The following is a 23,073-nucleotide window of genomic DNA, read 5'->3' on the forward strand; positions in this document are numbered from 1 at the left end:
ACGGGAACAACACAAGGGCTTAAGCTATCACGTACATGACCGTTGTCGATGAGTTGTTGTACTTGCTGCTGAATCTCCTTAGTCTCTTCGGGGTTGACACGGTATGGAGCTTTGTTTGGAAGTGGTGCTCTAGGGATGAGGTCAATTCGATGCTCAATCCCTCGAAGAGGAGGTAGACCCGGAGGTAGCTCATCGGGGAAAACATCTTGGAATTCATGCAAAAGAGATTGAAACACTAAAGGTAGCTCGTGAGAGGTGTTAGTTTTTGGTTCCCCATCCTTGCACACAAGGACAAAGTGCATAACACTCGATGGGTTCTCACACACTTCTCTCATCTCACTTTTTGTGGCAAATAGGACTAGGTTTTTCTATCTAGGTGAAGAGGCACTCAAGTTTGGCTTGTGGCTCTCACTCACTTTTGGGTGGATCACTTTCTCACTATTTTCTCCATAATGGGTGGCTTTCTTGTCGGCTATGACTTGACTAGGAGACATAGGTCGTAGTACATATTCCTTCCCTTTTATCTTGAAGCTAGAGTGATTGGTGTGCCCGTTGTGGATGACACCACAGTCGAATTGCCATGGCCTAACAAGAAGGAGGTGGCAAACGGTCATGGAGACCACATCACACTCCAAGGTGTCTTCATAGGCACCAATTTTGAAGGAGACTTGGACCGTATGCACAACTCGTATAGTGCCGGAGTCACTTAGCCATTGAACCTTGTAGGGGTGTGGGTGCTTCCTCTTGACCAATTGAAGCTTGGAGCATAGTTATTCACTTGCCAAGTTGTGGCAACTGCCTCTGTCGATGATGACCTTGACAGACCGTCCATTGATGACGGCCTTTGTGTGGAAGATGTGGCATCGTTGGTCTTCTTCTTATTGATGTTGAAGAGTCAAGACCTTGGAGACAACGAGAGCGGGGCTCGAATCCTCATCTCAAAAGACTTGATCGTCTTCATCCTCATTCAGGCGCCTGTGCATGGCCACTTGCTCAAGAGCTTCCATCTCCTCATCACTCATGGAGTCATAGGTGCCATTGTCGTTGAGGATCATGGTTCGTTTGTTTGTGCATTCATAGGACTTGTGGCCTCGGCCGCTGCAAGTGAAACACTTGAAGGAGCTTGTCTTGACGGTCTCATCGGTCGGAGTAGATGAAGAAGCACTCGCCTTGCAGTTGCTTGTATTAGGAGGAATACGACTTGAACTTGCCGTAGTTTTCTTGTAACTTGACTTGTCTTAATTGCTTGGAGAAGGCTTGGTTGATGTATATGTTGGAGTAGTTGTTGAAGCTTGGTTGTTGGAGAAGCTGTAGGTCTTGGATGAGTACTTTGCATACTTGAAATCATCTTGCACTTGACATTCCGCCTTTGTAGCTTGATGTACGAGCTCAATGAGGTTGGAGTAGGGTTGGAAGTCGGCGATCTTCTTTATGGGATGATTGAGTCCATTCAAGAATCGTGCCATTGTTTGCTCATCATCTTCCGTGACATTGGCTCGAATCATGGCTATCTCAATTTCCTTGTAGTATTATTCAACACTCTTTGTTCCTTGCTTGAGGAGTTGTAGCTTCTTGAAGAGATCGCGGTTGTAGTAGGTTGGCACAAAATGTGCTCAAATGACATCCTTCATTTGAGCCCAAGTGGTGATTGGAGGTTCACCTCTTGCTTGTCAGCGCTCTAGGACTTGTTCCCACCATATGAACAAATAGTTTGGGAACTCAAGTGATGCCATAGCGATCTTCTTCTCTTCCTCATAGTTGTGTAAAAGAAAGATTTTGTCGACCTTCAATGCCCATGAGAGGTACTCTTCGAGATCATTGCTTCCATTGAACTTGGGCATGGTGAATTTAAGCTTGCCATAGCATTGCTCTTCATTGTGTTGCTGGCGATGGTGATGATGACGCCCTTTCCGTGGAGGGTAATCATCCTCATGTTGCTCTTGGCATGGAGGAAGTCCATGATCAACTCGCTCTTGTTGAACTTGAGGTTGAGGTGGAGCTTGACGAGCTTGTGAAGGAGCTCGAGGTACTTGATGTTGCACACGCGGTTGGTAGTTCTTCTCTTGGATTTCTTCGCGAAGGGCTTCATCTTGATTGCGCTGCTCGCGATTGCGGTTGGCGATGGCTTGACTTGATTCTTGAAGGGCACATTGCGCCTCAAGAGCTTGCGCTTCACGTAGTTGTTGTTGAAGACGTTGAGCCTCGGCATCTTGTTCCTCTTGGTGTAGACGCGCTCATTCTTCTTCTGGGCGCCGTAGTCATTGTCGTTCTTGAGCTTGAGAAAAAGCGACTTGGTTTCATTGGGGACGAGGGACTTGCTCATCGACTTGCTCTTGTGAATGCTTGACGTGTAGCGGGTTGCGAGATGCATGACGGTCTTGACGCGCGGCTCGTTGAAGAGTGTTCAATGACGGTGTACTTGAGCAGGAGAAGGAGTCGTCGGAGTGTCGACTTGAGTGGCTCCGTCTTGAGTATGACGATGTAGAAGGAGGCCGGTTCACCAACAAGGCACAGATCTCGTCTATTCTTGCATCGTTCTCTTGCTTGTGTGCGTCGAGCTTGTTGTCGAAGTAGTCTCTTGTACGTTGCTCGGAGAGTCACAAGTCGGTGGCGAGGTTGTCGATGCGGTCGTTCATTGCTTGTTGCGCTCGATGCAACGCTCGTTGTGCACCGAAGAGGTGGCTCTTGGTGACGTATGATGACATGTCGTCGTCTTGCTCGATGAAGAGTGGGTTGGTAGAAGTACTCGGCCTATCCATCATTCCAAGCAAAATGTGAGTGGTAGAAGGAGAAGAACTTATACCAATGTAACTTGACCGATGTTGATGATGAATCAAGTTCACTCAAATGCGGACAATGAAATAGCACTATTGGTACCAATTCTTGTTTTTTCTCACACCTACACAAGCAAAAGCTTATGGTGGAGCTTGGTTAGGCTGGTGGCACAAAATTTGATGCAATTAAAAGTGAGATTCAATAATGCTGGAAAAGATTCACAAATTTGCAAATGCAACAAGTAGACCAAGTAAGTAGTGGTACACGGAAACACACACACAAATAGATAAATGGGATTGTGCAAACCAAAAGTGAGCCAAAATGTGGAATCCACAAAAATGCTCTTGTTGCACAATACTAGAGAGACGCTAGCACGATTGCACAATAGGCGGATACGGAGCTTGTGCACAACCTACTAGGAAAAAAATGCAACGATCTCTATCCCAAGTATGCTATATGTATGGTATTTCGGTGCTATGATCCAAGATGACCTTATATGACAATCTTAATGTAGTATGATGCTATGGTTATTGCTTATAAGCTCTTTGCTTATCTTTCCTCTTTGCTTAAAAGCTTGGGTGGCTCTTTCACTTTTGAGCTCTTTTCTCATGCAAAACTTCACGAAACAAGATAGGAATTGTGTTTGCGATGACAACATTGTGACACAAAAGTTGATGCCAAGATATGCACCACGGTGGTATGGTATGTATGCTATGGAGTATGATCACTAATGTGCACAAGTCACGTTGCCGGCAATACTCAATGGCTAGTCTCGATGGGTAAGCTACGCAAAAGTAAGGCCATGTGGGGTATCAATGCAATCGCAAGGTATGACAAAGATGTCATCGAGGTTACCGTCCTTGACGATGATGAGTAGTCGATGGAGATGAGCGGTGGTGATGGTGATGTCGAACTGTACCTATATAGCCGAAACACAAAAGTAAAATTCAATTTTGACAGTAAAATTCAGTTTCGACAGTAAAGTTCAGAGATGAGTGTCTCATGTATTTTACATCTAGCACTTTTTTGTTATGTATTTTACATCATCTATTACAAATGCTATTAGGATACCACTTCAGGTTAACGTTGTCTCTCTTGTCCTGCTTCAGCCTCTCTGTCGTAGACCTCACCCGAGCTGTTCCAACGACAAAATCCTCCATCATACTCGAGTTGTACCCTCGGCTCCATCTCGACACGGCTAAGATATTCTTCCCCTCCTCAGATAGCCACATCAGCCGAAACATCCTCAGCAACCAACCCAATGGCGTTGAGATCGACATGGCTTCACCAAAGAGGTTATACACTTCTTACATCACTTTTTTACTCTACATGTTATATATATTGTCCACTGAGCATCCGTAGTAACATTAAATACGATTATTTTCTCCTAGTATATGACAAGCAGTGAGGTACCAGGGAACTTAGTTATCTGTGATGGACTCTCTCGAAAGCCATCATTATTTATTTTTGCATGTTCGAGTTGTGCATTTGTAGATGGGTGTTGGGGATATAACCCCATGACATAACTCGGCATGATTGGGCTGGGTCATCCAGGTGACGGATGAGGAGCAAGACTCAAGACAGGCCGAGGTGCCCAGGCGCAAGAGGAGTTGGGCGGCTCACAGAGTGGGCTGGTTTAGGGCCCAACATTCAAAGACAGTGGCTCATGGCCCTGAAGTCCAAGGTTCCAAGAGTTTCCTTGCTTAAGAGACAAGTTAGAAACATACCAAGTCACGGATCGTAGTACGTCCTAAACTCTTGGAAGGCCTGGGTATCGACCTATATATAAAGGCGAGTCCCAGACACAAATAGGACTAAGTTACAATCAATCAATAGCTAGGTCAAGCTAATCCGCTCCCTAGTAATTGAACACCAAGCAATAACTAAACAAGCAGGAAGTACGCTATTACCTCGATCGTGAGGGGCCGAACCTAGGTAACTCGTATATCTCGATTCCCCTCAACCTTGACAAGCTAATCACCCGGTTGCGATGGCCTCACGGCTAAGTCCTCACACTAGGACATCTACCGTGACAAAACGATGATAGTTAGCGCCCACCATGGGGCCAGTGCATGGTGGTTTTGAGTTCATAAAGGGCATGTTCCCAGGTTTTGAGGTGTACACCGTTAGTAGGATGACGAAGAGTCTCCACGGCAAGCTCTACATCGACGACGCCGGCTGGGGCCCCGAGGCTGACTCAACCAAGTAGGGTACCGGGTCCCCTTCGACAGAATCCACATCTTCATTGGCAAGATCGGCCGATCTAAGCCTGAGTCGAGCATCTACACTGACCTCATCGAGCCGGCTCGGTGCGTGCAAATCACCCGGATCCAAGTTGGCCAGAAGCATGTCTTCGTCGTGTTTACGCAAGGCATGGAACTAGCGGAAAATTCCATGTCTAGAGGAGAGACTCTAATCTACTCTGATGGTGAATCTTCAATCGAGAGACAAAGTCAATGTACCAGCTTCAAGACGCTAGGCTTGGGGGCTGTTTCGATGGCAACAACATTCTAGACCCCTACGAGCCGCCGTGCTGAGCCGCCGTCTTCATGGCGGGGACGATGTTGGCTCTCAACAGTACGGCGGTCAGGGCAACAACAATGACTGACCCTTCAACATCCGGCTCAGTCAGGCCACCGACTCAAGTTTTTTCTGAGCTGATGAACACATTGACGGCCTTACTGGGGACTGAGGTCACGTCGAAGAACCAGGTAGAGTGCAACATGGAGATTGCAAAGCTTCGGGAGCAGATGACCAAGGCCCAGGAGGATATCAATGCTGAAAGCGGCCAAACAGCCGAGTTGGAAGGGAAGATTAATGCAGAGGCAAAGCATCTGAAGATGTAGGCTTGGCATCTAAACCTTGAGCAAAATGCTTCCAACGCAGTTCACCAGTGGTGGTACTGAAGCCGTTTACCTTTGGGTTATGAGCCCATTCGTTTATTTAACACGCCAGGAGCAGGCCCAAGAACTCCAGGTGTGCTGGTTATACCCCAATTAACCTCTGATGTGCCTGGGAGAAGGGCGGCAGCTCAACCACTCCGGCTAGAGCTGAGCCGAAGGAAGGAGACGACCCCTGACCCTCGCCTCGGTCAGACACCACCGCCACACTTCCCAGACCGCCGGTTCACTTATCCAATCCCGTGGATAACATGGTGGCAGCAGCGACCCATCTTACCTTGATTCCCATCACTGGTGAGTCGCCCGACATGGTTGAAACCCGGAACGCCATTGACCTGTTGTGGATAGCGATCGGTCAACAGGCTTATTACTCTTACAGTCGGCACCGTGTACACTCTAGACCACTACCGAGTCGTAGATATAGTCGGCATGCTGAGTCGGCGACAATTTCAAGCAGTGTATGACACGATAACCCGCCATAGGATAACCTGCCCCTTAACCCGAGGACTGATGCTCAAGCAATTGTGGATGGTGCAAGGGCCAGTCACGAGGCAGAGGCAGCAAACTAGGGGGCTTATCGGTAGCCCCTGGTAGTTCCTTCAGCTTCAGTGGGAGCCGAGTCGAGTACCAGAACCATTGGATTGTCGTGCCTAGTGCCGGCTTTACGTAATGAGCGCATGCCTAAAGATTTTAAGGGTCCTAGCAAACTACCCAAGTACGCGGCGGATCTCCCTCCAAAGGCTTGGATTGAGAGTTATGAGCTGGCCATGGATATGTTGGATGTCAGTGATGCAGTATGTGCCAAGTACTTCACCATGATGTTGGAGGGGCCAGCTCGCACATGGTTGAAGAACCTGCCCCCCAATTCTATCAAGACCTAGGCGGAGTTGAAGGAGCGCTTCATCAAGAACTTTCAAGGAACTTGCAAGTAGCCTATGACAATTGTTAATTTGCAGCACTGTGTGCAGCGCGAGGATGAGTTAGCCCACCATTGGGCTCGCCGGGTTGTGTTTATCATCCACTCTTCATATAGCATCCAGGTGGCTCAAGTTGTGTTCCTCATGGAGAAGAACTAACACATTCAACCGCTTGTGTAGAAGCTCAGGCGTCTTAAGTGCAAGTGCACGGATATGGGAAATATCATGGACATACTTACAAGATATGCTTATTCTGACGATACGAAGGATCTGGGCTCTAATGATGATAAATCTGGCAAGGGCAATAAAAATGGTGGTGGCAATGGTCAACAACAGAATACCCTAGCACATAATGGTAATCATAATAGCCATGGTAACGGTGGAAAGCGGAAACACTCCGATGGCGGGTTAGATTTTGTAGCTGCCACCAATGTAGGGTTCAAAAGTCAGTGTCGCAATGGCAAGCAACCTTATAATCGGAGGAAGCTCTTAATTCACCATGCCCTAAACAAAATTATCCTAACAAGATGTCTACTCATGCTTGGAAGGATTGTTACATCATGCAGGAGTACAAGAACGAGTTGTTTCAACAACATCATGGTAATGGGCCGCCCGATGGGTCAGGCTCAAGAGGTTTCCACGAAGCCGACTTTGCCGGTGGCGGCTCCAATTCCGGCTATCAGAACCAAGGGAACCATGGTGGTCACAATCAACAGTCTAGTCAAGGTAATCAGCAGCAAAATAACCAATCCGGATATCAGAGTAATCCTAAGCAGCTTAACAGTGCCCAATATCATGTTTTCACTACAAGCACTTGCAAGCGTGTCCGGGAGATCCAGAAATGGGCAGTCAACGCGGTTGAGCCGGTGGTGCCCCAATACTTGAGGTTGTGAGAGCATACGATCATGTGGAGCCAGGTGGATCACCCGCAAATCATATGATAGCAAATCATATGCATATCATATTTTATTCTTGCATTTGGTTGGGATCCTAAATTTACAATGCACTCGAAAACTCCTACCTCCTACAAAATCCCAACACGTGAAATTCCCGTGATACCCCTAATCCAAAAGAATCACCTAGTTTAAATCGGTGGGGCTACTTTTGTAACTTACCCCACATTTCGGACAAGGGCGTCCCTAAGCCATGGTTCCACCTCCCATCCCCCCATTCGTACATCGAGGCCACAAAAACCAATGAAGACCCACACCCTCCTCCATCCGCCACCCAGCTAGAGGCTCTTCCACGAGGACATCATCCATCGCAAGAACTCGACGTCCCTCATCCACCACACCGGATGAGGATCCGTCATCGATGTCTTTCTCCCACTAGTTCAGCCAACACTTCGTCCACCTCCAAGGAGATGCCACGATGTTTGCCTCATCTATCATGCCAGCTCCATTCCCATAGCACCGTCTTCACCTGCACCACCGGAAGAACATCACCATCACTGATTCCTCGGATGAAGCTGATGCCTAATTGGCACCACCAAAGAGGTTCTACACTAAACGCTACATTTTCTTCTTGATTTGATCTCATGGTGCTGCCGTCGCTCAGTCCCGAGCCGCCATGGCACGACTCCATCTACGGTGGTGTCGTTGGCCACTTGCTTTACGGTGTCGCTCCCTCGTTGGCGACATCTGCATCAGTAGGAGCTGTTGCTGCTTAGGCTCTCGCTTCCGCTACTGCTCTGCTTTTGCTCTCGGTCCCCTGCCTGGTCTGCTCTTGCTCGCGCTGCTGCTCTTGCTCTTTCTCTTGATCTTGCTTATTCTGCTACTCTACTCTTGCTCACGCTGCTGCTACTGCACGAGCAGCAGATCCGGCTCTCGCTCGAGCCCCTGCAGCTGCTACCCGAGATGCTGCTACACAACCAGCTGCGCCAGCTCTCGCACGGGCTGCTGCTCTGAGTGCTACTGCTGTAGCTACTAGTTTTCTGCTACTAGTGCGTTTAACTTCGACAGTAAAATTCAGTTTTGACAGCAAAATTCAGTTTCAAAAGTAAAATTCAGTTTTGACAGTAAAATCCAGTCTCGACAGTTAAGTTCAGAGATGAGTGTCTCATGTATTTTACATCTAGCACTTTTTTGTTATGTATTTTACATCATCTATAAGAGATGCTATTAGGATACCACTTCAGGTTAATGTTGTCTCTCTTGTCCTGCTTCAGCCTCTCCGTCGTAGACCTCACCCGAGCTGTTCCAACGACAAAATCCTCCATCATACGCGAGTTGTACCCTCGGCTCCATCTCGACATGGCTAAGATATTCTTCCCCTCCTCAGATAGCCACATCAGCCGCAACATCCTCAGCGACCAACCCAATGGCGTTGAGATCGACATGGCTTCACCAAAGAAGTTGTACACTTGTTACATCACTTTTTTACTCTACATGTTATATATATTGTCCACTGAGCATCCGTAGTAACGTTAAATACGATTATTTTCTCCTAGTATATGACAAGCGGTGAGGTACCAGGGAACTTAGTTATCCATGATGGACTCTCTCGAAAGCCATCATTATTTATTTTTGCATGTTCGAGTTGTGCATTTGTAGATTGGTGTTGGGGATATAACCCCATGACATAACTCGCCATGATTGGGCTGGGTCATCCAGGTGACGGATGAGGAGCAAGACTCAAGACAGGCCGAGGTGCCCAGGCGCAAGACGAGTTGGGCGGCTCACAGAGTGGGCTGGCTTAGGGCCCAACATTCAAAGACAACGTCTCATGGCCCTGAAGTCCAAGATTCCAAGAGTTTCCTTGCTTAAGAGACAAGTTAGAAACATACCAAGTCACGGATCGTAGTACAACCTAAACTCTTGGAAGGCATGGGTATCGACCTATATATAAAGGCGAGTCCCAGACACAGATAGGACTAAGTTACAATCGATCAATAGCTAGGTCAAGGAAATCCGCTCCCTAGTAATTGATCCCCAAGCAATAACTAAACAAGCAGGAAGTACGCTATTACCTCGATCATGAGGGGCCGAACCTAGGTAACTCGTATCTCTTGATTCACCTCAACCTTGACAAGCCAATCACCTGGTTGCGATGGCCTCACGGCTAAGTCCTCACAATAGGACATCTACCGTGACAAAACGATGATAGTTAGCACCCACCATGGGGCCAGTGCATGGTGGTTTTGAGTTCATAAAGGGCATGTTCCCAGGTTTTGAGGTGTATGCCGTTAGTAGGATGACGAAGAGTCTCCACGGCAAGCTCTACATCGACGACGCCAGCTGGGGCCCCGAGGCTGACTCAACCAAGTAGGGTACCGGGTCCCCTTCGACGGAATCCACGTCTTCATTGGCAAGATCGGCCGATCTAAGCCTGAGTCGAGCATCTACACTGACCTCATCGAGCCGTCTCGGTGCATGCAACTCACCCGGATCCAAGTTGGCCAGAAGCATGTCTTCGTCATGTTTACGCAAGGCATGGAACTAGCGGAAAATTCCATGTCTAGAGGAGAGACTCCAATCTACTCTGATGGTGAATCTTCAATCGGAGAGACAAAGTCAATTTACCAGCTTCAAGAAGCTAGGCTTGGGGGCTGTTTCGATGGCAACAACATTCTAGACCCCTAAGAGCCGCCGTGCCGAGCCGCCGTCTTCATGGCGGGGACGACGCCGGCTCTCAACAGTACGGCGGTCAGGGCAACAACAATGACTGACCCTTCAACATCCGGCTCAGTCAGGCCACCGACTCAAGTTTTTTCTGAGCTGATGAACACATTGACGACCTTACTAGGGACTGAGGTCATGTCGGAGAACCAGGTAGAGTGCAACATGGAGATTGCAAAGCTTCGGGAGCAGATGACCAAGGCCCAGGAGGATATCAACGCTGAAAGCGCCCAGGCAGCCGAGTTGCAAGCGAAGATTAATGCAGAGATAGAGCGTCTGAAGATGTAGGCTTGGCATCTAAACCTTGAGCAAAATGCTTCCAACGCAGTTCATCAGCGGAGGTACCGAAGCCGTTTACCTCTGGGTTATGAGCCCATTCGTTTATTTAACACGCCAGGAGCAGGCCCAAGAACTCCAGGTGCGCTAGTTATACCCCAATTAACCTCTGATGTGCCTAGGAGAAGGGTGGCAGCTCAACCACTACGGCTAGAGCTGACCCGAAGGGAGGTGCCGACCCCTGACCCTTGCCTCGGTCGGACACCACAGCCACACTTCCCGAGACCGCCGGTTCACTTCTCCAATCCCGTGGATAACATGGTGGCAGCAGCGACCCAGCTTACCTTGATTCCCATCACTGGTGAGTCGCCCAACATGGTTGAAACCCGGAACGCCATTGACCTATTGTGGATAGCGATCGGTCAGCAGGCTTATTACTCTTACAGTCGGCACCGTGTACACTCTAGACCACTACCGAGTCGTAGCTGTAGTCAGCATGCTGAGTCGGCGACAATTTCAAGCAGTGTACGACACCGTAACCCGCCCCAGGATAACCTTCCCCTTATCCCGAGGACTGATGCTCAAGCAATTGTGGATGGTGCAAGGGCCCGTCACGAGGCAGAGGCAGCAAACCAGGGGGCTTATCGGCAGCCCTTGGTAGTTCCTTCAGCTTCAGTGGGAGCCGAACCGAGTACCAGAACCATTGGAGTGTCGTGCCTAGTGTCGGCTTTACATAATGAGCGCATGCCTAAAGATTTTAAGGGTCCTAGCAAACTGCCCAACTACACGGCGGATCTCCCTTCAAAGTCTTGGATTGAGAGCTATGAGCTAGCCATGGATATGTTGGATGTCAGTGATGCAGTATGTGCCAAGTACTTCACCATAATGTTGGAGGGGCCAACTCGCAAATGGTTGAAGAACCTGCCCCCCAATTCTATCAAGACCTAGGCGGAGTTGAAGGAGCGCTTCATCAAGAACTTTCAAGGAACTTGCAAGTAGCCTATGACAATTGTTAATTTGCAGTACTGTGTGTAGCGCGAGGATGAGTTAGCCCACCATTGGGCTCGCCGGGTTGTGTCTATCATCCACTCTTCATATAGCATCCAGGCGGCTCAAGTTGTGTTCCTCTTGGAGAAGAACTGACACTTTCAGCCGCTTGTGTAGAAGCTCAGGCGTCTTAAGTGCAAGTGCACGGATATGGGAAATATCATGGACATACTTACCAGGTATGCTTATTCTGACGGTACGAAGGATCTTCGCTCTAACAATGATAAATCTTGCAAGGGCAAGAAAAATGGTGGTGGCAATGGTCAACAACAGAATGCCCTAGCACATAACGGTAATCATAATAGCCATGGTAACGGTGGAAAGCGCAAACACTCCAATGGCGGGTTAGATTTTGTAGCTGCCACCAATGTAGCATTCAAAAGTCAGTGTCGCAATGGCAAGCAGCCTTATAATGGGAGGAAGCCCAAGAATTATGAGGAATCTCTTAATTCGCCATGCCCTAAACACAATTATCCTAACAAGATGTCTACTCACGCTTGGAAGGATTGTTACATCATGCAGGAGTACAAGAACGAGTTGTTTCAACAACATCATGGTAATGTGCCGCCCGACGGGTCAGGCTCAGGAGGTTTCCACGGAGCCGACTTTGCCGGTGGCGGCTCCAATTCCGGCTATTAGAACCAAGGGAACCATGGTGGTCGCAATCAACAGTCTAGTCAAAGTAATCAGCAGCAGAATAACCAATCCGGATATCAGAGTAATCCTAAGCAGCTTAACAGTGCCCAATATCATGTTTTCACTACAAGCACTTGCAAGCGTGTCCGGGAGATCCAGAAACGGGCAGTCAACGCGGTTGAGCTGGTGGTGCCCCAATACTTGAGGTTGTCAGAGCATACGATCATGTGGAGCCAGGTGGATCACCGGCCCGAGGCTGACGATCCAGGTCATGTGGTACTACTTTTCCCCTTTCAAATTGGCCATTGTGGGATCCCTTCCCAACTAAGTTTTGGGGAGAGGACCAAGGACACTATAAATATAGGTTAGCCACCACCGTAGAGAGGGATCGACTCCTTTCCACCCTCACCAACATAGCCCACGTGAGACTGTTCATCCACTTTACTAATTAATCCTCAGCCCCTCGTGAGGCCAATCCACCATAAAGTAGCAGTAGAGTTTTACACCGCAAGGTGTCTCGAACCTGGGTAAAATGTCGTGTTCATCTTATTCCTTGCTCACGCGAATCCGCTAGGCTAGGCTGTGGGGCGGCAGGTTCTAAGCTTGAGCGGTTGAGATCTTCGCACATGCCCCAGAGTTCAAACCTTCTTGGGTCTACAGAGCCCTGAATCTGACAAATTTTCACCAAGGTTCGGGCCGCTGTGAGGCGTAAAACCCTACTCCTGCTTTGGTGGATTGAGTGGAGGAGCACAATGACATGCAGTGCTCGAGCCCGGCATGGTTGCCTCGGGGGTGGAGCAGCTACACACGTACAAGCATGAAGGGTCTAAATCTGTTGCCTTGGACCTCTTTTTATAGCTCAAGAGGTAACCACAGTGGCAAAATAGTCATCATCTAATGATTAGATCGCTAATAGTGCTATCATACATACCTCTGACAGTTAGGACAAAGTGCATTAAAGGCATCGCTTGGTATCATGCTGAGGATGCAGCCCGGCAAGCCTGCTGTGCCGCTTGGTCATCTTCTGCTTATCTGCTTGACATGCCTCTGGACGGGTGCCATAGGAGGGTAGTATGTCTTCTAAATGGCTCCCACATGCTTACTGGAAGCCACTTAATCATCTTGGGGACTCGACACCGCATTGATAAGTGATTTGTGTTCCTGCGAGGTGGAGCGGTGGAGTAGTGGCGCCCTGGCGGGGAGATTTGCCCTTGGTGCACCCGGAAAGCCTACCGGGGAAATCTTGGACTTGTCCTTGGTGTAGCCTCGACCCGGTTGGGATCTCCATCCGACAAGCGAGGCCTTCCCAAGGTGATTTTCTGTTGCCTTGGTCTTGGTCTTCTTGGTATGCTCTTTGATCTCACAAAGAGTTGCTTCTCTGGCTTGGCCTTGTTTTGGATGTTGGTGTAGCTATTCCTCGTAGACACACCTATGTATAAGTTTGGGCAACAACTTAGATGTTTGTTGTACCAATAGGAGCCCCCGAGCCTAGCCCATACGTGCTGCCAAGCATCATTGGGATATGCCCCAATGAATACACATGAGAAAAGTTAGGCCGAGCCGTGATGGGATTCTCTTCTTCCTTGATATCATTCTTGCTTCTTCATTAATATATGATTTAATCAGTTTCCATTTTTTTCGCTAGTCGTGCAAGACGTCATGGGGTGATTTAATCCATGACTCGCAGGCTGCCCACGCCACATGTTCATGCGTTGGTAACTGCCATTTTTCTCATCCCAATACCTCTGCTATTTCCACCACATACGCCGCATGCATTGCATGAGGTTGGTCATGAGAGTGTAGGGCGCGGGAATGAGTTCCCACTACACCACGAACCCCTCTATAGCTACGCATGCCTTCCAACGAAATAGCCATGTGTTGCTGGATTGCAACTCCCACTTCCCACCACTATTAACCTCCCCCTATGACAATTGAGGAAATATTTTTTTTTCCAAAATGAAAAGGTATAGGAAACAACCCACTTCCTCCTGATAATTAGGCACACGCCACCGCCGCCTACCTTTGTTCTATCATGTGATCACTAATCCGGATTCCTCCAGTTCGTCTCCAACCTCCACACTTGGCCGCCTCAACCGCACCCCGTGATCCCCATGTCGAGGACTTCATCTCTCTGGCACTCCCTCCCACCCAGACCAATCTTGGCCATGCTCCCCCCCCTCTCCGGAACGCTAGATGTCGGCCGCCGCAGTGGGTAAGCCAGCGAGGCGGCGACTTGCCGATCCAGATATGTGGAACCTTCTGGAGCAAGAGAGTCTTCAACGGCGGCAAGACCATGGTGTAGCTCCTTCATCTCCATCCTCATAGCCGCCGTCCGCTTGTTCATGCTTGTCATCTCCACCGATTTCGCAAGTACCACATCCTTGCTAAGGGCTTCTCCAACCTTAACCCCATGGTAATTTTGTATTTCCTCCCCTCTCTCTTTGCTTCCCGCCGATTCACTCGATCAGCCCAGTTTGTTGGTATTTGCAAGATAGGTAGACACTTATCCTGGCTATTAAAAAATGGAGACTTCCAATTCTGGGTGTTCTTGTAGGTATGTGGTACTACTTTCTGAATCTGATATGTGTCTTGTTGATGGAACCTGTATATTCTCAATCCTTTCGAATAGAGATTCTACTTGTGCTTTCGTAATATGCTGGATTTCATCTTGTACCTTCCTTAGAATGTGACAATAGAGGATAAGGTCGTGACTAGAGGCAAATAAGTATGCTATTTGAAAATTTCTGCTTTTATATGTTCTGCTGATGACCGACTTTCAGTGAAGATTAAAGTGTGTGCATTGTAGAAAAGTGCCAATTATCTAGAAATTTCCACGAGTATTGTGTTCCTGACCCACCATTGTGGTTGTTGGCTTGCACGGTTGTGTATGTACACGCTAATGGCCGGCTGGCTGCAACTAATCACTCATTAGCCAATTTGTTAACGAACTAGGACGAAATTAGAGAATCCCAAAGCCAGCAGGTAATGGTCCATGTACCATCATGGTTGGCTTATTTTGATTGATGAATCGATTAGATCATGACCTGTCGTATGTGCATGTTCTGCACTTTCACCAGTTGGATATAGTAACTTTTGTTTAGACTTGATTGTTGCCGTCATCCTAGAGCATATAGTACCAGCAGCTTCTAGCAGGGAGTAGCCTAACGTTTGAGAACTTGGTGTAGCGTGGCAACATTGGTCTTCATATTAGTGTGTTTGCTGTGCGCCGTCTTCCACGATGCATTGATACTTGGTCTTTGAACCTAGAGTCAAAACTCATGCGAGTCAACCCTAAACTTAAGGTATAAAATTAAAATTAATATTGTTGTTAAGACTTTTAAATATCTCTGGTTCATTTTTTTGTTAGATCTACTTAAATGTGCTTGCAAGTGCTTATGAAATGAATCCATCATTCTTTACAGGACCAAAATCTCTTACCTATTCATGTCTGGGAGAAAGTTCAGGGTATATATAGCGGGCTACTTCCGTAGAAGGAGGTATGACTGCATGAATAATGTTGGCTTGTAAAGCTGTATGTGATATAAGTGACATCTTCTACAGTATAATTTTTGAAACTCATGTTGACAAAGATTTAGTATTCACTCAGATTAGTATTGTTTTCAAGCATATATATAAATCAAAATCACTAGAAAACGCACTTGTTAACATTCAATACAACCACCTGATTTAGCTTTCTGTGAATTATTTTCTATCAACTTCAACTATTTCTAGAAAATTTAAATATCTGCATGTATATGCACTGTTTTGGTAACTATAGATCTGTGTTTGCAATGAAGCACACTCTATTTGTCGGCGCAAATATTTTTTGGGCATGTACCTCACTGTATCTTCATTATATTCTTTGTAAGGTGTTTATTAACTCAATTAACATATGCATGGTCTGTTCATAAGGCCCTTTTTTCTCTGTCTATCGAGTTGAGTGCTATGGCTGGGACTGTAAAAAAGTGTTCAAGTTATGATATATCAAAGCCCTTCACAGGTGTTCACGTATGTTGGATGATGGAACGATTAATCTGTTCCGGTGCTTGCTTTGACTTGGGTGTTCAGAGAGGTAAAACTTCAACTAATATGTTTAGTAAAGCAACATATTGTACCTCTATGATATGGAGATGTGAGCATCAAATAGACATTCATCTCAGATAAGGTATGCACATTTCTCTACTGTTTGGAATTCAGCATGACTCAACAACAATTTACTATTGATCATTCTTTTTCCAATATGAATCTTATTGTAGTTCTTGCTTAGCTTGGTAAATCTAAACAAGAATGTTGCTCTTGCTACACTCCAAAGTACCGACCTAGAATATAAAACAAAATTTAAGGGTGTTCAACTTGGTAATTGATTCTTGGATGATACAACCACCAAAACAAAACTATTGGTCATATAGCAAGATGAACTATCACATGTCGTCAGCCTTTGTATGTTGCTTTTTGTTTAAATTTTACTGCCCTATTAACTTGATGTCACCTTATTTTTCTCGTTTTTTGTTGTTGTAGATTGCCAAGATAAATAGATGGTGCATAGCTCAGAAGTTGATTGCAAGATCGAGAAGTTGGCTACTACTAGATAGTTTTAGATTAGGTTTTAGAATGTCATTTAGGTCAATGTTTCAAACATTATGCTTTAGATGGTTGACATGTTCATCGCTTGGTTGAGAATCAGCCTTACTAGATAGTCTCACATATTGTAATCTTTGTATCATATTCTTTGTAAAGCAACCGAGTTGATTTAATATATGTGACCTTTCTAATTATTATGTTTGTCTCTACTATGCACTATCAGCATTAACATAATAGTTTGGATTTTTCGATATACGAAATACCATTAAATGATGAGACAATGCTTTGAGGAATTATAAGGATCTTTTTTTCTGGGCCAGCCACCAATGCATATGAAGTGTTGTTAGGCTCTAGCCCTATACGTTGCTGCCTTACAACACATATTCATGCCCGTTACCAACACATTTATATATGTTGTTGTGGACCTTTGCAACGCCACCAACGACAACGCATATAAATCCGTTGTTGTAGACTTTAGCAACACTTATATGGACATACCACAACACATCGATGCATTGCTGAAGGGGGGGGGTTCTTGTTGTAGTGGCCATGGTACGAAACCGAACACCATGGATAGGCGTAGGAGGTCGGTCGTTGATTCCAGGCATCGTCAATGAGACAGACGGACTGGATTGGTGGAGTCGGGCGGTTGCCTTCTGGCTGGTGAAGAGCCAACCCCCAGCCATGCTCCCCTATAAGAGGAGACATGGGCAAGGGGATGGTTCACACACACCTCTACTCCTTCTTCTTGCATCCTTCTTCCACTATGGTAAGGGGAAGAGGACGTGGTAGTACTCCAGCCGTGGCCACAAGGGCTTCTGCTCGACCGAGCCTCCATCCTGCTGGGTACGCAGGGGCAGAGTCCAGTGCACAAGCTGGCATGGCAGGAAAGAGGGCGCGTTCGTCGGGGCTCTCGGGGCTGAGGAGGGCGTGTTGGTGCTTGATACGTCTCCAACGTATCTAATTTTTTTATTGTTCCATGCTATTATATTATCTGTTTTGGATGTTTTATATGCATTTATATGCTATCTTATATTCTTTTTGGGACTAACCTATTAAACTAGAGTCCACTGCCAGTTTCTGTTTTTTGCCTATTTTAGATTTTCGCAGAAAAGGAATACCGAACGAAGTCCACACAAAATGAAACTTTTGCAATGATCTATCTTGGACCAGAAGCAAACCAGGAGACATGGAGATGAAGTCGGAGATGCAACAAGGCGACCACGAGAGTGGAGGGCGCTCCTAGGGGGTAGGGCGCGTCCCCTACCTCATGGGCCCCTCGGAGCTCTCCAGACCTAGCTCTTTCGCCTATACATACTCTTATACCCCAAAAACATCAAGGGGAGCCACAAAACACTTTTCCACCGCCACAACCTTCTGTACCCATGAAATCCCATCTAGGAGCCTTTTTCGGTGTCCTGCTAGAGGGAGATTTGATCACGAAGGGCTTCTACATCAACACCATTACCCTTCTGATGAAGAGTGAGTAGTTTACCACAAACCTATGGGTCCATAGCTAGTAGCTAGATGGCTTCTTTTCTCTCTTTGATTCTCAATACCATGTTCTCCTCGATGTTCTTGGAGATCTATTCGATGTAATACTCTTTTGCGGTGTGTTTGCCGAGATCCGATGAATTGTGGATTTATAATCAGATTATTTATGAATATTATTTGAGTCTTCTCTGAATTCTTATATGCATGATTTGATATCTTTGCAAGTATCTTCGAATTATCGGTTTAGTTTGGCCTACTAGATTGGTTTTTCTTGTAATGGGAGAAGTGCTTAGCTTTGGGTTCAATCTTGTGGCGTCCTTTCCCAGTGATAGTAGGGGCATTAAGGCACGTATTGTATTGTTGCCATCGAGGATAAAAAGATGGGTTTTCCATGATATTGCTTGAGTTAATTCCTCTACATCATCTCATCTTACTTAATGCATTACTCCGTTCTTCATGAACTTAATACTCTAGATGCATGCTCTAGTGCTTCACTTATATCTTTTTAGAGAACGGCGGTGGTTTTATTTTATAGAAATTGATGAACTGTCATGCTTCACTTATATTATTTTGAGAGTCTTTTAGAACAACATGGTAATTTGCTTTGGTTATATATTTAGTCCTAATATGATAGGCATCCAAGAGGGATATAATAAAAACTTTCATATAAAGTGCATTGAATACTATGAGAAGTTTGATTCCTTATGAATGTTTTGAGATATGAGGATGGTAATATTAGAGTCATGCTAGTGAGTAATTGGGGATTGGTAGAAATACTTGTGTTAAAGTTTGTGATTCCCATAGCATGCACGTATGGTGAACCGTTATGTGATGAAGTCGGAGCATGATTTATTTATTGATTGTCTTCCTTATGAGTGGCGGTCGGGGAGGAGCGATGGTCTTCTCCTACCAATCTATCCCCCTAGGAGCATGCGTGTAGTACTTTGTTTTGATAACTAATAGATTTTTGCACTAAGTATGTGAGTTCTTTATGACTAATATTGAGTCCATGGATTTTACGGGTTCTCACCCTTCCACCATTGCTAGCCTCTCTTGTGCCGCGCAACTCTCGCTGCTACAATACACCCACCATATACCTTCCTCAAAACAGCCACCATACCTACCTATTATGGCATTTCCATAGCCATTCCGAGATATATTGCCATACAAGTTTCCAACGTTCCGTTTATTATGACACGCTTCATCATTGTCATATTGCTTTGCATGATCATGTAGTTAACATCGTATTTGTAGCAAAGCCATTGTTCCTAATTCTTTCATACATGCCACTCTTGAGTCATTACACATCCCGGTACACCGACGGAGGCATTCATATATAGTCATATTTTGTGTAAGCATTAAGTTGTAATTCTTGAGTTGTAAATAAATAAAAGTGTGATGATCTTCATTATTAGAGCATTGTCCCATGCGAGGACAGGATGACGGAGGCTATGATTCCCACACAAGTTGGGATGAGACTCCGGACGGAGAAAAAAGAAAAAAGAGAAGAAAAAAAGGAAAAAAAGAAAGAAAAGAAAGAAAAAAGTAAAAAAAAAAGAGAAAAAAAGAGAGAAAAGAGAGAGAAGGGGCAATGTTGCTATCCTTTTCCACACTTGTGCCTCAAAGTAGCACCATGATCTTCATGATAGAGAGTCTCTTATTTTTCTTTCATATATTAATGGGAATTTTTAATTATAGAACTTGTCTTGTATATTCCAACGATGGGCTTCCTCAAATCGCCCTTGGTCTTCATGAGCAAGCAAGTTGGATGCACACCAACTTAGTTTCTTTTTGAGCTTTCATACACTTATAGCTCTAGTGCATCCATTGCATGGCAATCCCTACTCACTCACGTTGATATCTATTGATGGGCAAAAACTTAGGTTCAACCGATACTAACCGATAGTTGTTGAAGAAGAAAGGTGGGGTGCCTACCGGGCATCCCCAAGCTTAGATGCTTGAGACTTCTTGAAATATTATCTTGGGGTGCCTTGGGCATCCCCAAGATTGAGCTTTTGTGTCTCCTTAATTCCTATCATATCATGGTTTCCCTTTTTATCAAAAGCTTCATTCACAACAAACTCAACAAGAACTCGCGAGATAGGTTAGTATAAACCAATGCAAAACCTTATCATTCTTTACTGTAACAAATCACTAAAATTATTATTCAACATTTCATACTAAATGCCTTTGCATATTTAATACTCCTATCCTCAAATAGAATCATTAATCAAGCAAACATATGCAAACAATGCAACCATAACAGCAATCTGCCAAAACAGTACAGTCTGTAAAGAGTGCAAGAGTATCAATACTTCCCTAACTCCAAAAATTATGAACTAAAATTCCAACCGTAATAAATTTATCAGATCTCATTTTTAAAAAGGATTCAACATTATATCATGCTCTGACTTTTCTAGGGAATTTTTGCAACAGCGGTAAACTTTGTGTTGTCAAACAGCCACATGCATACTAGCAAAATAAGCATGGCAAAGGCTATCCTTGACTTCTTTATTGAAACCCAAAGATGCAAAAAATTATTCTAAATAACAGCAAGCTAATACTAACAAAAGAAAATGACGCTCCAAGCAAAACACATATCATGTGGTGAATAAAAATATAGCTCCAAGTAAAGTTACCAATGAACGAAGACGAAAGAGGGGATGCCTTCCGGGGCATCCCCAAGCTTAGGCTCTTGGTTGTCCTTGAATATTACCTTGGGGTGCCTTGGGCATCCCCAATCTTAGGCTCTTTCCACTCCTTATTCCATAGTCCATCGAATCTTTACCCAAAACATGAAAACTTCACAACACAAAACTTAAAAGAAAACTCGTAAGCTCCGTTAGCGAAAAAAAAACAAAAGCACCACATTGGTACTGTAATGAACTCATTTAAATTCATATTGGTGTAAGATCTACTATATTCCAACTTATCTATGGTTCACACCCTCCGATACTACTCATAGATTCATCAAAATAAGCAAACAACACATAGAAAACAGAATATGTCAAAAACAGAACAGTCCGTAATAATCCGTATCAAATGTATACTTCTAGATCTCCAAAAATCCTACCAAATTAGAAGTCCTAAGAAATTCGTGTAACAATCCACAGAAGAAAGAATCAGATCAGTAGAACGTTTATGTGAATTAACAAAACTAATTTACTGGGTGCAAAAGTTTCTGATTTTCAGCAGGATCAACACAACTATCACCGCAAGCCATCCTAAAGGTCTTACTAGGCACTTTATTGAAACAAAAGCTTAAAACATGATTACTACAGTAGCATAATCATGTGGACACACAAAAATAGTAAGTATAGATGTTGGGTTGTCTCCCAACAAGCGCTTTTCTTTAATGTCTTTCTAGCTAGGCATGATGATGACAATGATGCTCACATAAAAGATAAGAATTGAAACATAACGGGGGCATCATAAAGCATATGACTAGCACATTTAAGTCTAACCCACTTCCTATGCATAGGGATTTTGTGAACAAACAACTTATGGGAACAATAATCAACTTGCATAGGAAGGTAAAACAAGCATAAGTTCAAGATTTTCAGCACATAGAGAGGAAACTTGACATTATTGCAACTCCTACAAGCATATGTTCCTCCCTCATAATAATTTTCAGTAGCGTCATGAATGAATTAAACAATATAACCAGCACCTAAAGCATTATTTTCATGACCTACAATCATAGAAAATTTACTACTCTCCACATAAGCGAAATTCTTCTCATGAATAATAGTGGGAGTATCATAAGAGACTTGAACACTAAAAATTGTTTCCACATTAAAAGGGTAATGTTCAGAAAAAGGGTAATCATAATCATGACAAGATTTGTAAATATAATCATCACTACTTTTTATAGCGTAAGTTTCATCATAATAATCATCATAAGTAGCAACTTCGTTCTCATCATAATCGATTGAAACCTCTACCAAGATAGTGGAATCACTAAATAAAGTTGACACTCTTCCAAATCCACTTTCGTATTCATCACAATAAAATTCAAAATCCTCCAAAATAGTGGGATCACTACTTCCTAAAGTTGACTCTCTTCCCAACCCACATTCATCAATATAATCATCATAGGTAGGAGGCATGCTATCATCATAACAACTTTGCATATCAAAACTTGGGACGCTAAAAATATCATCTTCATTAAACATAGCATCCCCAAGCTTGGGACAAACATTAATTCCAGCAAATATATTCTCAAATATTTCATCCCAATCAAACATAGCTTCCCCAAGCTTGGGCCCTTTCATATCATAAGCATAATCACTCTCATCATTAAAAATATTGATAGCACCAAGAGTATAGCAATTATCATCATCACAATGAGTAGTAGGAGCAACATCAGTTGGGAGGGATACCTTTTTACCTTTGTTGCTCCTTCTTTTATTTTTCTTCTTCACATTATGTGTAGGTTCAACCTTCCTCTTTGAGCTCCTTATTGATGAGATTGGTTGAATAGAAAGCTCCTCCTCATTACCTGATTCATCATAAGAAATAATAGGAGGAGATTGGGAAGTCTCTTCCCTTTCATTATTATTCTCATCATCCTCCATTTGTTTTATTTTCTTTATGTAATTGGCAATATAAGGATTTTCAATGCAATTCACTGCACAACACATATAAATTTCTTCTAGATCAAAACCAAGAATTTTGTAACGGGCAAATTCTGGAAGATAATTAGTTAAACGTTTCATTTCTTCGCAACCCATAAGCAAGCTAAGATCATTATAATGTGCAAGGGAAATCAACTCATCACAATTTTTGGACACGATTAGATCATGAAACAATTTGCATTGGATAGCTAAA

Source organism: Triticum aestivum, chromosome 3B (genome assembly GCF_018294505.1).
Source record: "Triticum aestivum cultivar Chinese Spring chromosome 3B, IWGSC CS RefSeq v2.1, whole genome shotgun sequence".
Taxonomy (NCBI): Eukaryota; Viridiplantae; Streptophyta; class Magnoliopsida; order Poales; family Poaceae; genus Triticum; species Triticum aestivum.